Raw genomic sequence first — 17,308 nt, 5'->3', positions numbered from 1 at the left:
AAATTTTGCCTGTCATAGCCCCTGATTTGGCTCAGATAATAAACGCTCCCTTCTGTCAGGTGTTTATCACCAGTTTCCTAAAAACAGCAATAAATCAAGACCACTGTTGAAAAAGAACAATTTGGACAAACTGCTTCTGCAGAACTACAGGCCATCTCAAACCTCCCTTTTAATCGGTAAGATTATTGAAAAAGCTGTATTTCACAATAAACACTTCTTAAAACGACCAGCCGCTTTGACGTTTTCCCATCGGGTTTCCGTGCTCACCACAGTAAGACCGCCCTTATCAAGGGTGTTTAATGACATCCATATAACTACAGACTGGGGAAGAACCACCGTGCTGGTTCTAATGGGACCTCAGTGCAGCATTTGATACTGTCGATCACTCCTTTATTTTAGAAACGCCTGAGAGACTGGGTCGACCTCTCTGGTACAGCTCTCAACTGGTTAAATCCTATTTAAAGGACAGGGGCTTTTTTGTGTTAGTAGTAACTGTAACTCAGAGATGACAAATCACATGTGGGTTCCCAAGAGTCCATCAGGAGTCCCCTCCTATTGAATAGCTACATGCTCCCTCTAGCTCAGATCATAAAAACAACAGTTACTATAACTAGCAACGACACAGCTCTACATCACCATGTCACCAGGTGACTAGGAACCCATTCCGCGCTAAGCTGCAAGAAATCAACGTCAGTGGATGTGCCAAAATTTTATTCAATTTAATAAAACAAACTGAAGTGATATTTTTGACCAATAGAGGAGCGATCAAAAGATGCACACAGCTTCAGTCGCTTCAGCTGGAACCACTGATCAGCCCGAAATCTGGGAGTAGTGATGGACTCAGACCTGACCTCCAAAAGCATCTAAAAACAATTACAAGGTCTGTTTTCCATCACCTGAAGAACATTTCCAGTTAAAGGACTGATGTCTAAGTAGGATCTGGAAAAACTTAATCCGTGCGTTTTATTTCGCAGAATGATTTACTGCAAGGTGTTGGTTCACAGTCTCCCCAAAAACTCGGACCCAAGGTAGGATCAGACGCTGCAGCTGATCCAGACGCTGCTGCCCGCGTCCTCACTTGCTAAGCGAATAAGAGTAGAGCACATCACCCACGTTTCTAAAGTCCTTACACTGGCTCCCCCTGCATCTCAGAATAGACTTTAAAATACTTCTGTTAGTCTATAAATCCCTATTGCTTAGCACCTAAATTACATCACATACTTTTTTATCAGTGTAATCAACCCTCCAAACCAACTAAGGTCTTCTGGCTCCAGCCTACTCTGCATAACCTAAACAAACCAAACAAAAGCAGCATTTAAGTTCCTATGCTCCACTTATTAGAAACAAACTTCCAGAAAAACGTAAAAATGCTGAAAGTCTGAGTTATTTGAAATCAAGATTAAGGATTGCCTTTGACTGTTCTAGTTAAACTGTTTTGCTGAAACATCATTAGTTTAATTTTGTGGTCCAACTGTTTTTAATATTTGCTTTTAGTTTCTATTTTCCTCCATTTTCTTTTGTTTCAATTTCTCTACATTTTATTCCAACTTGCTTTAAATATGTTTTTATTTTCCTATATTTTAGTCATATAAGCACTTTCCAATGTCTTTATACTGAAATGTGCTATGCAAATAAAATTGGCCTCTCTTTGCTGGGCCTTGCAAGGATTCAAACCGACAGTTGTTGAGGTTTAAAAACCTGAACTTGTTGTTTGTTGCAACACCGTAACAACCAATCAGGGACTAGATGTGCCTGTGAGGGATGTGAGGGTGAAGGGCTGCAATCGGGAGACAAACTTTTTTCATTCAATATGAGGAAAAACTGATAGTGCAGTCTGGCGTTCGGCCTGAGATAACCAATTATTACTACCCAGACAGTCCAGAATGAAGAAGCCTGAATAAGAGTGGGTGAAAGAGACTGAAGTGGAAGTGTCACTAAATAGTAGGGCTGTGCATAAAAATCGATATAAAGATTAATATCGAATATTTTTAAAAACGATTTAATATCGATATTCTGGCTTTCAATATCGATATACCTCCCAACCTCTAGGGGGCGTTTTTTTTTTTTTTTTTTTTTTTTTTTTTTTTTTTCCCAGTGTCCTGTCTAGCAATATGGCAATAGGAATTATATCTCAATGCCAGATAGAGCTCGACAGATTTTGCTTTTACAAGTGGAGCAAACGGCTTTCGCCATAGTGCTCCACTTGATTTATGCTTGTAAATAGCTTTATTATGATTCCTGCGGAAGGAGAATTTCAAATTATATGGACAATGACAATGGGAGGGTAAAGGAAAACAAAAAGTGAAAGAAGAAAAAAAAGGTGAGAGGTGAAAGAAAGAGGAGATAAAAGGGAGAGAATGATAAAACCTTTCTTTGTCTGCTCCATCAACTGGAGAGACAACAAAAGAACAGCACAACCAACAGACATAAAGCAACAGATACACTCGAATAACACCTAGATGCCATTGCAAAATCATATATATTTTATGTAGCCTGACATGTGTAATGTGATATTTGAAAAAGAAAGTGAAAGAACATAAATAAATAAATAAATAAATTACAAGATTACTGTATAATAAGTGAACACTTATACCTGGGACCCAGCACCTGTGGGAGATGTGAAAGTGCACTAGTTTAGGTGAACATTATCCCAGAAATAGCTTGATAGTGATTGTGGAGAACCGAAGACCCTAGGGGGGTTATTACAGCGCAACCATACAGTTCACAGCGCGAAGGAGAGCGAGTGAGACGAATTTGTGGAACGGCCGACAGGATTTTAGAAGCTCCTTTGACCCTAAAATCATCATGTTTGGGCACATTTTTGGTTTCTGTGACACTTTAAATGCATTGAAGCAAATGCACTTTATTTTCCTGTTAATATGTCTGATCAATAAATAGAACATAAACATAATATTTGGCTGATTTTGGTGATTGAATCACTGAGCATTAATTCAAAGTAATAAATATCGATATTGGAATCAAATCAAGCTGAGCTATGTATCGAGAATCGTATCGTATTGGGAGCTGTGTGTATCGAGAATCGTATCGAATCGGCTCATCCTAGATGATAACCCAGCCCTACTAAATAGCACCATTGTACTGCCGTATTTCTGGCTTTGTTGCCCACCGTGTAAATCTGTCGCTGCTGTGCGAATGGTCAGCGATAATGTCAGGCGAGCAGCAAAAGTGGCGACACTTGTGCACCAGTGTGAACGCACCCTAAGACCTGCAGAGAGATTCATCAGCACTGACCTATCCATTCACAATCTGTATTGGTCCAGGGCCAGTAAATGGGCATCTGAGCTTTAGACCCAACTATCCTTGTCACAAGTTATTTAGACTTTTACCTTTAGGTTGGTGCTACAAAGTGCTCATGGCTAAAATGAGCTGACACAGAGCCAAGTTCTATCCCCAGGTGGTGACTCGGATGAACACTTTACGTCAGGGTATCCAGCTATTCTGCTGTAAAAAACAAACAACAACCAATCTCCTGTACATAATGCCCCTGTTCTTACCTTTTTTTCCCCCTGAATATTGCCTTTTATGTTATAGTCTGTAGTTTGCTGTTCTGCTTGCTGTTAGTTGTCTGCCTTATTTTTTTACACAATGGAAAATTTGGAATTTTAAGTCATCTTCGTTGTTTATACCAACAAAACTTGCTGAATAAAGTTGGTTCTGACTGAATGAACAGCGCATAAGAAAAGAAAAACACAGAGAGGAAAGTGCATTACAGTGGCTCAATGGAGACAGGCCAAGAAAAGCAGCACTACAAACTTAATCTAAGGATATGTCAGTTAGCTACAACAATTCAAATACAACATTCAAAGGCAACTCCAGCAAATAGGCTTTTAACCTTGATTTAAAGGACCCTATGGTTTTAGAACTTTTACAGTCTTCTGGGAGTTTCTTCCACATAAGTGGAACATAAGAACTAAATGCTGCTTCTACTGTCTCTGCCCCTGTTTGGAAACCTCTGCTCAGAGTGTGTCTCCCATTACCGATTCTCTTGCCTGGATACCAGACTCGCCCCTTGCCTAGCCGTTCTGGAAACTTCTGCCCTTGGATTGACTGTTTTCCCCTTCAGTCTCTGCCCTGCAAACTAACGACGTGATGTGGATCAGTCAGTAATCCAGATCCCTCAGACGGAGCCGTTGGGGCCAGTCATCAGAGCCATCATTACCTCCCGACATTTGAGAATGTTAGGAGCTTTTATTTAGTGCACTATTGTTCCCACTGAGTTGTTCTCGGATGGTTACAGTGTGTGCGCCAGTCAGTTCCTGATCCAGCAGCACCAGTTTATGTGCAATAAATCTTTTAAAATATTCATTCTGTTTCAGCTGAATTATTGGGTCTCCAGATTCTGTTGGTGTAGGACAGATTCTGAGTATGCAGAGTAGACTTGAGCCAGAAGACCTGATTGGTCTGGGCGGTTGATACGCTGACAAGTTTAATGGATTTTGATGCTAAGCCATTCAGGGATTTATAAACTAAAAGTAGTATTTTAAAGTCTATTCTCTGAGATGCAGGGAGCCAGTTTAAGAGCTTTAGAACTGAGGTGATGTGCTCAGCTTTCTTAGTTGTAGTGACGATTGTTCCTTTCTGCTACCTCTAATGTTCGAATGCCTCTCCATGTGAGCCCATTAAATTAGCTTTTTGCTCAGAAAGAACGTACTTTGGCAGGTTTACCCCTGCAAGGTCAAATTAACCGATTAGACCATTGTAACTTATTCATTAGACACCTGAGAGACTGTTTTACAGTTTGAAGGAAGTACACTCCTTTGGGTTCTGTATATGCTCATCCAATTAACCCATCGTTCTTCAAGGACTTTGTCTTGTTGTTTTGAAAGTGCTGTGTGGGAAACCATTCTCAAGCCGTGGGAGACTATATATCAGTTTGTTTAAGTTCTGTCTAGTTAGAAGCAGAGCGATTCAGAATGGAGGAACTGTTTATCATTCTCTTCAGATATGAATAAAGTGTTGTCCGAGCGATCTGCACCAATTTCCTTTAACTGAAGCTACACCATTGATTCAAATTTCTTCTCATCAACGCAGCAGAGTTCTGGATCAACTGCAGATGTCTGATCGACTTTTTTTCCACAGATGTTTGAAGACACCTTTGCAGTAATCATTACAACTAAAGATAAACACATGGATAAGTTGTTAAGAACTCAGAAACTGGACCTGATCATTCAGACAACAACCGAGAACCAACCCGAGAGTCCGACAAGGGTGAGGCAAACATGAACATGGTCACTCACGGGTAGGCAGGCAAGGAACACTGGATCGTCTACTCACACAAAGGTTTTCAAGAATCTGGCACCAGAGTTCTTCTTCTTCTTCTTCTTCTTCTTCTTCTTAAATTTTATAAACTTATTTAACAAAAAAAACGTTTAGGTGAGCATTACCGCCACCAACTGGTATGGAGTGTTGGCACCAGAGCTTAGGAGGAGGAAGGCTAAAATAGTGTCACACACAGGTGAAACACAGACTGTAATCAGACAGAAACAGGTGCATGCAATCAGGAGAATGTGCCAGAGTGCAGAGGGTGATGTCAGCAGCCAACAGCAGGAAGAGAATCATAGCAATAGCTGTGAACATGACACACGTTTTTTTAAAATCCTTCTGAGAGATTAGTCCTTCAAGCCTGAAAATGTTCATCAGCTGATAGAAGGCTGACCTTGTAATTGTCTTTATGAGACTCTAAACTGTAGCTAGTTATTTTTTTTAAAGTAACATGCCAACATTGCAGAGCTCCACTGCTGGAGGACAAGATACAGACCTGTCAATTCATCCATCGTTATAGGAAATGTAGGATTTCTTCCCAGAAAGCTGGATGAGCTGGGAGCACTTACGTGTGGTACCATTATAAGGTGAGCTTGATTTTGCTGATGCTAACCGTGCTGCTTTTGGACACAAATATGGATGGCTTACATCTACTTTGAGCCAATAGAAGTAAGAGGGTGGGCTCTGGTTGTATTTGTGAATGGACTGTGAGCATTTAACGATCATAGAAACCCTCTGCAATAATTTAACATTAGATTGATGCATTTTAATAAAATTTTCCCACTTAAACATCAAGGATATATCTGTTACTTTATATTGTGTTCTATCTGGGAATATGTCTTTTACATCCATGTTTAGGAACTCTGACCCACTATTCTTTTCAGAAAGTGTTTCAAGCCCCTCTGGAGGGGTTTTAAACATAAATGGCTGGGATATGGTCAGCTACTAACCTGACGCCGCCAGATAGATTTGCTTCGCATATCCATCTGGAAACCTTCCGTTGAAGTAATTTTGGGAAGGGGCGAAAATACTGGTTAGCTGATTGGCCTATGTTGGTGATAGACGGGCCAAATAAACCAATCAGATCAACGAAGCATATGACGTACTCGTCAACATGCTTTGTCGTCGCTCGTAACAGAGCGACGACGAAAACACAACCCCAAGCCAAGCTACTGTTGCTGCTGCAGGTAAAGGCTCGTTAGCTCAGCAAAGAAATACTCTGTAATTCCGATAAAACTTGCTCGATAGCCACGCTAACTCTAGTTTCATCGGCTGAAGCCGCCATGTTCTTTAGACTGAACTGTCGATCTTCTCGTTGCGTCACCCCTCAACCCGCCTCAAAGCCAACGCTGATTGGATGTTCGTTTGGTGAACGGCTCCAAATTTTCTTTAACGGAGAGTAGCCAGACTGATCTGCGAGTGAAACCTTGAAAGCTCGCGAGATCAGGATGGTCTCACGAGGCTAGTCAGCTACAGCAGTTGAAGCTTGACTTGACCACTCTAAAATTTCTTGTTTTTAGCCATTCAGGGGTGGATTTGCTGGCATACTTCAAATACATGTCCTGTTGTATAATTAAAGCCTGCTTGAACCAAAGGTAACAATCTAATAGCCAGAAATTCTCCTCTAGGAATTTCTGCTTAAGAGAAGAATTCATGATTTTACCAATGAAGGCAGCTGCAGGTCTTGAAGCAGCATAGCAGCCCCAGACCATTACACTATCACCACCATGTTTGATTGTCAGGACCATATTCTAAAATTCTGTTTCCCATGCCTTGTTCTGGCGGATTATGACCCAAGTGCAGACAGAAGAAGAGAAGAGTCATGTTGACCATAATGTTTTTGAAGAAAATTACATTTAATCATTACAGGAACTGGAGAACAGGAAAATTAGGAAAATAACAGGAAAAATTAGGTAAAAGGCAGACAGGTAAACAATCATGGCAAGTAAGACAAGGATTGTAGGAAAACAAATTATAAAGCCTGTGAGGTGATCCGTAACATGGGAGCTAGTTGACTCTAATCAACAGAATGCGCTTCAGTTGTGAGCTGACATGAACTGAGGCGCTGAGGGAAAAACAACAGATGAACACAGAACACACATTTAGCTGAAGACTACCATTAAAACAAGTAACCAACCACAGATCACATTCACATGGTCATTTGCTGACATCCCTCTAACTCCTCCGACTTAGAACAGGAAGTGACTAGTTTTGCTGGTGTTTGCAGTTTTGCTCTTTTTACGCTCTGATTCATATAAGTTTCAAGCCGTCTCATCAGACACAGAATAAGGTGATGTTGAATCCTACTCTGAACAGTAACTGCTGGCTGGACCGTGTGGGCGTGGCAGAAAGGCAAATCTTTCATTTGCATACCGTTGGCTCTAAATCACACACGCATGATGCGATTTACTGCACACTGGATATGAATGATCTTTGTGCACCCACAAACAGGTCAATTAGATTACATTGGAATTTGATTCAACTGTGCCCCCTTGAATATTTCAAACAGCTAAATCTCCCAGCTGAATCATCCACCAAACCTTCTGTGCTTCACACATTATAGTAAATCGATGAAATTACTTTAGCCTCGTTCACGTTTAACAAAATCCCAGGTTTCTGTGGTCAATGACTCTCAATGATAGTCCGTAAAATCATTAAAATCTGACATCTTGCTGGAAGTGAGCTGAGTCTCACTGAATGTATTGCTTGCCGAAGGCGTCGTCGCTGTGATGCAGAATGCCTGCCGATGCCGGAGCAGTGTTGAGGCGCTATTTCAAATATAACTACCAGGAATACTAACTGGAAGGATACTTTCATCTCTCTCAGAATGGTTTTTGCTTTTGTTTATTCCTTCTGTGTCCTGAGTACCTGTGGAGCAGTCGTGGTTCAAAAACACTTTATCCCCTTCGTACATGAAGCCCTTTTTCTGGCACGTTTTCTTTACTAGCTTTTCTCTGCAGTGATGGACACAGTTACACTAATCTGCAAACATAATTGTAGAGCTCATTTTTATTAGTAGTGTTGTTCAGCAATACTGTGACTAATGTATCACATATTGTTAAATCTGATTCATTAACCCATATCTCTTTTCCAAGTCCTTATTGTCTTGGCAGCTTTCAAACCCAGACTTGGATTGACAGATGAGAGGCATGATGAGAGTTCTCAATGAGAGTTCTCGATGAGAGGCGGAGAAAACGTCTCTGGTGAGTTTTGCATCTCCTGTCTAGCAATTGTCTGAATCTGAGGCAGGTAAAGATGAGTTAAAGGTGGACATGTACTCTGTGCATCCTGTTGATGTATTCCAATGACCCTATTCACAAAGAATCCTAAGACTAAAAGTGGTTCTTAGTGATGTAATTTCAGGATTTTCCTTAGAGTTTTACATCTGTAAGATAAAAGTCATTCACGAAGCACCCTAGGCCTTAAGAGAGAAAAAAATGTTAGGCATAGTGAGGAGAACTTTTGGTGAGCCTAAGAGTGTCTTAACCAGGGAAGATGGTGGAAACAGAGAGAGCTGATTGGCTGATCCACCACTTAAACAGTGGAGGAAATGAGCACATAAACTTATTTAACAATCATACAATTATTGATATGTAGATAAGATAAACTTTATCATCCCCATAGAGGGAAATAAATTAGTTTCAGCGTCCAGACGAGTTAAAGCAATGTAATTTCAATGAGGATAAATAAATAACAGGAAAAATATTGAATAATCAAGAATAAAAGGAGAAAACATGTACAAACATTGTAGTGCAGAGGAATTTCAAAAAATATTCACAAACTAAAAATAAATATTTTAAAGAATTGAAAGAAGTCAGAAAACCATATCCATAAAAAGACACTCTAGACAAGATAAAGTACAGCAATATAAACTCTGTATACATAGAGAAAAAAATCTAAAAGAGGTGAAAAAGAATGTGCTGTATTGTACATGACGATGTCCGTAGGCTAAATGATCATCTAGAAATTCTTTGATGCCATCTCCTCTCTGGCTTTTGATTGCTGCACAAAGCAGTTTACTTTCCAGGCGGAAGTGTAAAAGCAGAGAAAATACGCATTGATCTGCGGCAATTCACTTCAAAATCCGGCTCTTCACAATGTGATCCAGGGACTAATTTATCTTTCAACACTCCTCTGTTCTCCTCCCAGATAGGGTTGGGAATTGAAAAGATTTTCACGATTCCGATTCCCTTATCGATTCTGTGAAACGAATCGATTCCTTATCGATTCTCTTTTCGATTCCAATTTGGGGGAAAAAGGAGAACAAACAGTTTGATGATGAGCATCAACGTTGTTAACCTAACTATCACACAAACTAAATAGGTCAAGATGTCCACAGCAAATGCGCAACTGGAGTAACATTTATCTTTGTTTAAATAAAAAAAGGAATTTAAGAACAAACTTAAATGCAGTAGATGAGTTGTTTAGAATACAAGAAAATGTAAGTGTCTTGTGACAGTTGCTTATTAATCTCTCTTTAGATAACCTCAGTCATCTAAATCTAACGGAAAAGGCATCCGTTTAATGAAAAAGCATTACTGTACATGTTTCGTTACATCCACTGCAATAGCTAGAATCATGTTAGAATTCCAGCTACCAGTAGTTCTAATTAAACATGCTAGCAATGAAGGGCTGGATTAACGATAAAGGCACACTCCCTTAATAACCCCAAAGAGAGGTAGGAAATTGGTTTATTTCCAGAAATGGCATATGATTTACTAGGAACCACATTAAGCACAGCCAGTGATGTAGAACTAGCTACTTACCACCGGAGTTGCCTTCCATGCTGGTTGTAACTTTAGCTTCTGTCCGGTAAGAATCAAAAACACGGCATTCATTCAAATGTATGCCATTTTGTGTGCGCAGGTATTTCTGCCTGTTGGATCTATTTTCTCCTGCGTATGTAATTGTCACTTTGCAATGATTGCAAAGCGCCTTGTTGCCACCTTTCCCTTCCTTAAAATGTAGCCAAACCTTTGATCGCTTTCCCCGATCGGGCGCCATTTTTTTTGTTTGGCTTTAAGCCTGGTTATGTCGTGCGCAAGTTACGCACAGGTGCTTATTGAATGCCGTGTGCGTAACTTGCGTAAAAAAATGTCGTGCTACCGTTGTGCTGCTCAGAGCCGCAGCACGACGGAATCAAAAAGAGAATCGTTAAGCGAGGTGCCAAACGGTGCCATGGAATTTGAACACACGGAACTGGTTCTGAACAGGAACCGGTTTTCGTTTCCCATCCCTACTCCCAGAGCTGTGCGAGCAGAGGTGCTGCTCCTCTGTCCAGTTCGGCTTTCTCAATGTTTTCTTTTCTCCATTTCATCTCATTCGTTTTGCCAAGTCCAACTATTTTATACAAGCAGGTAATCTTCATCCTATCTGGTCGGTTCATTTCTCCCCTTTGATTACAGGGAGTGCATTTGTGTTTTGTTTGTTTCTTGTATCAACCAGTCACAGCTCTTAGAAGACACCTAGCAACAGGTTCAGTCAAACCTCCTCACTAAGATAAAAATGTCTGCTGTCTCCTTACTCAGAGTCGCTAAAGCTAAGCTAAGACTCCTTGGCAGGAATTTTCCGGTTAACATAAACGCCCTCTGAGAGGACTCTGAGGATCTTTGTGAATACGGGTACAGGATCTTTGCTGTTCTGTTTCATCCTTGATGTTGGTTCTAACCCTACCTAGACCTTGGTCTCTCTTGGTGTTTTTAGTTGCTTCTTAGTTGCTGGAGTTTGGCTGAAACCCTCAGAGCACTGTGAGCAGTGAGGGGTGGTTTTCTCACATTCTTTGACTATTTAAGGACTTTTGATTTATTTATTTTTGTCAAGGTTGTTTGCATTTCTTTATTGTAATGCAGTGTATGCAGTGTAATGCACACCATCATGAATAGTTAATACAGTCTTATAGATTTTTATAATAGCAGAATAACTGCCTTTTCAAGCAGCGTAATATCAATTGGAGAAGTTTCTAGTGATACTGGTTTGTGGCACTGTGTTTCTGGAAGCTTTTCCATCTGTATTCTGTGAGAAGTGTTGATTTCTCGACAGCTTGTGGAGGCTGTCTAAACACAACAATGGTGCTGCTCCAACAGTTTCAGAACAGTGCCTCATGAAAAGCAAACTAAAATGTTTTTTTTTTCCTCAGTGTATTTTTAGATAGGGGGAAAACAGATCTCCTTTCATTTCTATCCATCAGACTGATTCACACATTACAAAGATATGGAACACAAGACAGTGAGTTAGCTGGCATTAAACAATCCTGCATGGTCTAATGAGACCTTCCACATAAAAAGTGGAGCAGATGGTCGAGGCCTCTGATTGCTATCTTCTACTCACTGCAATCTGTTAGGCAAATTATCCACAGAAAGGCATGGAAAGATGTTGCTTGGCTCCATCCAAGAAAGAATCTGCCTCACAAAAGCTATTAGTCCATAGAAGCTTTCATGGTCGCCAGGAGCAAAACTAATTTAGGGTTAATTAGGCAATGTTTACACAGCTGGGCTCGCTGTAGAGAAAGTTTAATCTGCAATGATTTGGTAGTGTTTGATCATTCTTCTGATGTGAAGGTAACCCTGGAAAAAAAAAAAAATTGAGAGTGGGAGATGCCACTGAAACACAATCAGATTTAGATAAATAGATTTGTGGGTCAGGTGATGTAACTAGACTTTGAAAATAAAACTACTATTGAATATACTAGGAATGGTTAGTGAGTTAAAAAAATATTTAAAAACAATAATATGACTTCTGTGACCACGTAGATTCTAACCCTCCATCTTCTAACACGTCTATCCCTCATGGGGTTGTGAGGGATGCTGGTGCCTATCTCCAGCTGTCATTGGGCGAGAGGCGGGGTACACCCTGGACTGGTCGCCATTCTATCGCAGACCACATAGATTTTACATGTGAATTCCACAAGAAGTGGCAGAAGTAATGCAATCCACCCACTTGACCCATTTCTTCAACAAACCTTTAAACTCATTCCTTTGGGCAAAGTCCTTGCTAGTTTCAACTCTTGGCATGCTTGGACTTCTATTCCTGGAATGACCAACCTTACAGATTTAGTTCCCTAAATATGTCCATTATTTCTAACTCTTCCATTAATACAATTTTTTTAATTTTATTTTTTATAATTGTCGATTTTTGCATCACTCTGTCCAAACAATCCAGTTGTGTGTTTTGGCTGATATTTAAATCTCCTCCACATATCAGGATGCATTCTCCTTCCATTGTCATCAAATCAAACATGTATCTGTAGAGCTGCCAATTCAAACCTGGGAGGGTAAATGTTGACAATATATGTTGACAATAGTAACCAGCTCACCGTCTAGTCTGCCCTTGACCGATAAACATGTCCCTTCATTGTCTAAAGTTTCTGAAAGATTTTTAAATAACTTAAAATCCCTTATGTATAAATGGCCACCCTTCTCCAAGAGGTTGTTCTGCAAGATGAATAAATTATTTGGTTAGACGTATTTCTTTTAGGTTTTCAATGTTCTTTTTCTGTTGGGTAGGTCTCCTGCAACAATGCTACTCCCATCCTCTCCCTTCTCAACTTCCCTGATATTTTACACCTTTTAATTGGGTTGAACATCCCTTTAACATTATATGCTGTCACTGGTTTAGCTCCATGTCACTACAATCATTAGCTGTATAAGCCAATGGAGATAATATTAATGAAAATAATACCTTTTTTTGTGGTTGAGAAGTGCTATTTGACCGGAGCTTTCCGTAAGTTCACTGCAGGTAGATGATGAGTATGGGAAAAACGGAAGGCCCGTGAAGGGGCCTTCAGTTTAGCCCCGTCCACGACGACAAAACAGTGGCAGCCTGTAGTGACATGTAGCTGAAGGAACTCTGCAGTGACAATGAAAACATCTCTCATTGAAAAAAGCTGCAGCATAAAATAACAATATCATCAAATATTTTTACTTTCTAACAATGTTCAACACTGTTGAACATTGGCCAATTGGTGGTTTCATGTACAAATGAAACTGTGAACAGAACCCTTTCCTGAACCAATTGGCTCAAGTGGTTCAATGACTAATGAGGCCTCCCAACTGAATCAAATGGCTGAATTAGCTTCTCGGTATGCAGTCAGCTTCTCAGGAGTCCTGCTAATGACTTAATTATTTGCCTCAGGTGTGTTGGACCAGAGACTCATTTAAAAGTTGCCGGACACCGTCCTTCGAGGCCTGGGGTTTGACACCCCAGCTCTACATTGTCATTTATTTCTATTTTAAGTACTATGCGAAAAGGAGTAAGGATGACAGGGTAAACAAGCCACCAGATCAACCTGATCCTTGTGACACTCGAGAACAATAACAAGCTTCCAGCATGGAACACTGTCCTGGTACAAAAATACATGTGTCTTATAACTGACTGGTTCTTAAGGATCCCATGTTTGTAAAATTTCAGGAAAATTGATATATTGTTTTTAAAATTCCGGGTCTGGAAATGATTAGGAAATACCATAATATTTAATAAAAGTTGTATAATGTTAGTTGCTTTTGTTTTCACACCTACTTCTCTTGCCCCCATCATCTCCTACAGTGTGGTCCAGTGTTCTTACTACCATACATTTTAACAAGCTTGTCAAATTTTTTGTATATACCCCAATACATATGTCAGATAAAGTATGTCTAAAATACTTGGATGTTCTTTTATATTCTGCTCACATTTAGCAGTATTCAAGTCAGCATGCTTTTCTGGGTATTCTGGCCCACAATCCCCCATACAGCTGAAGATTTGTGACATGACTAATCAGTTGCAAAAGAACAGACCAGTCACACCACATGCATATTATGTGTAACAGCTGATACTGCATTCTGATACTTCATGCTTTTTTTGTGAATATGCTAACTGTTCCCTTTTCTATATTTAATCACAAGAAGATATCCCGGTACCAATGAAAGAATATCATGATCCCAACCTGAGGTACTGATAACTTCAGGAATAATGTTAACCAGCAGTAGGAGTTTGACATGTTGCAAGCATAAAATCAGGAGTCAAAAGAGGAGCTGGACAAGTTACTCTATGCAACTGTTAAGTACAACACTGGAAAACATCCTTTATACTTTAGGGCAGTCTTCCTGCTTAGATTATTTCATTATTTCTGTATAGGCTTTCATTTACATTAATTTAAAAAGGTACGTATTACTTACATTCATAATAGCCCTGTTTTCTGTTACGCCCACTGACAGCTGGAGATAGGCACCAGCACCCCTCGCGACGCCACACGGGATAGACCTGTTAGAAAATGGATGGATGGAAGGACTTTGTAAAGAGCCTTGAGATGAAGAGTTGTGACTTGATGCTATATAAGCTGAATTGTAAGGAAACTGCTACCTACGTACAGGTAAATCCTGGACAATCAGAATTTTTCCCCAGTCATCTCAGAAAGTGAATTTCATATAATATAAAGAATGATTACATATGGAGTGATCTATTCCAAGCCTTTGTTTCTTGTAATTTTGATGATTATGGCAACAGATGATGAAAACCCAAAATTCACTCTCTCAGAAAATTTGACTTATGGGAAAAAGTTAATTATTTCAAACTCATGGTGTCACAACATAATCAGCTAAGTAACTGAAAACACCTGCAAATGTTTCCTGAGCCTCTGAATGGTATCTCACTCTAGATCAGTGGGTGACACAATAATAGGGATGACTGCTAACTTGACAGATGTCCAGAAGACATTCATCAGCACCCTTCACAGGGAGAGTGAGCCACAAAAGGTAGTTGTCACTAGCACAGACGAATATCAGGCATGGGCTACAAGCCTGTTAACTGGACCAAGGAGAAAAGGAACTGGACTGCTGCTCAATGGTCCAAAATCCTGTTTTCAGATGAAAGTAAATTCTACATTTCATTTGTTGGTGAAGATTCTCAGTCATCCAGGTCATGATCAATCCAAAACAGGTTAAAAAAAATAAAACTGTACTTTTATTCTGAAGCTGAAGACTTTTCGCTTCCCATTCAGGAAGCTTTCTCGGTTCAAAATGTCTGGAGTAGTGTTGGGTTCCAAGCTTTATAGACCTGCAGGCGAGGCCTCATTGGAGTTTAGATTTGCATGTAAATTAACCTGGAACTGGCCGCCCCCACAATGGAGAGTCATTGTCTCATCGTTTAACTGGCTCCCAGGAGGGATGTTGTGGTCACATGTGTAGAGGTGTGAATTGGGGTGAATCTTAGCATTAATCAAACCTATCGCTGGGTTGTAAGTTTTTGAAAGTTGAAACCTGAGCCCTCCTCCTCTGTTTAAAGTTGTGTTTTTTCACTTTACATAGATGGCTTCCTTCACCCCTCTCTCAAACATCTGTCTTATTTGTCCAAAATGTGAACATTTTGGTCCTCAAAAGAGGGTCCTTTTATCTTTGTGGTGTAGGTGGACAACAGAGTCTTGTCCTGAGGAGGTAGCTCTCCTGTGTTGAGCCATGTGTCTGTGGAGAGGTTTGGTTTCTCCAATGTAAAGATCAGAACATTCCTCACTACACTGAACTGCATACACCTCTCTGCTCATCTTAGGTTTGGCGGTTTAGTCCTTAGGATGGACCAGCCTCTGTCTGAGGGTCCTGTTGGGATTGAAATATACTGGGATCTTGTGTTTAGAGAAGATCCTCCTGAGTTTTTCAGACTCTAGCAACATATGGGATGACAATGTTTTTGCGCTTGTTCTTCTCCCTGTTCTGTTCTGCGACGTGTCTTTTGGATTTACTTGCTGATTTGACAAAAACCCAGTTAGGGTAGGCGCAGGTTTGGAGAGCATCTTTGACTTGTTTTTGTTCCTTGTTCTTCCCTTCTGTCCTTCTGGGGACATGTTCAGCTTGATGGTGCAAGGTTCTGATGACAGAAAGTTTGTGTTTATGAACAAACTTTCTGTTGGATCTTAATCACCTTTGTAGACCATTTAGTTGAAACACCGATCTGACACCAAGTAATTTAAGTTATTGTATGTCATGCTGTATTATTTTATACCTCAATCTAAGTTATCTAAGTTTAAAATATCGTTGATATCTTTAAAATATACAGTTAATAAAATTTAGTGGTTGCTTATTGAGTTGTTGTTTTTTTTTAAGATTTGCATTAAAAAAAATAATTTTTTTTTAGGTGATCCTTTTTTTGGTAAAAGTTCTCCAGCTTTTGCGAACTCCCACTCACAGAACTGAAGAGACTGGTGTGCATAACAACAGGAGGGGCAGGCAGAAAAGTTTTATTGTTATTAAAATTGATTGAAATAAACAGTAATTTAAATATTCCTAAAAATATATTTTTTTATTACACACAGATATTATACCAGTTTTGATCACGTGACTTTTTCTTAAAGCAATATACGCACCGATACGGGGTTTTGCTATATGAGCTCAACACGTGTCGACACATCTGTTGTGCCTTCAAGCCATGAGGAAAAATCAGATTGAGCTGGAAACAAATAGAATTTCAGACTTTTACAGGCACTAGGAACTGCCCCCCTCAGCAGGGTGCCGTTGCTATAAAGCCAAGCGTCCCATAGACAATCGTCCTCATTTCCCGTTGCTCTGGGAGCGACATGGGGGGGAACTCTCTTCCTCCTCTGCGGAGCAGAGGACCTGACTGGGCTCAGAGAACTGCTGACTGGATCAAAGCTACGCCTGCAGTCTAACTTCTGCCTAACCAGACGCCGAAGTAAAAGAATCCACCTATGCCGAAACCAGCTTTATTTTTCTCAGCCGTTGCAGGAAAACTGACCAGAGATGACACAGAGCGGTTTCACATGGCGGAGACCCGACTATGACCCGGAGCTGCCTGCTCCCACCACCACGTTTCGGCTAGCCCATAGCTGCAGAGCCGCATGCTAGCCGCTGCCCCCTGCTGAAACAATCAGCTTTCACCCTGCCTAATTCAACTGCTTCCAACTGGATGTCCAAAGTGAACCAAACAGGTTTGGCAGAGAAATAAACATGCAAAGTTAAATGGTTTATTGAGAAAGTTATTTAGAAATACGTTTTCATGGTGTTTTTGAAACACGTGGAGCTTACAGGATAGCTCCCATTAG

The sequence above is a fragment of the Fundulus heteroclitus genome, chromosome 13 (genome assembly GCF_011125445.2).
Source record: "Fundulus heteroclitus isolate FHET01 chromosome 13, MU-UCD_Fhet_4.1, whole genome shotgun sequence".
In the NCBI taxonomy this organism is placed as follows: Eukaryota; Metazoa; Chordata; class Actinopteri; order Cyprinodontiformes; family Fundulidae; genus Fundulus; species Fundulus heteroclitus.
Note: the sequence above shows the minus strand (reverse complement) of the source record.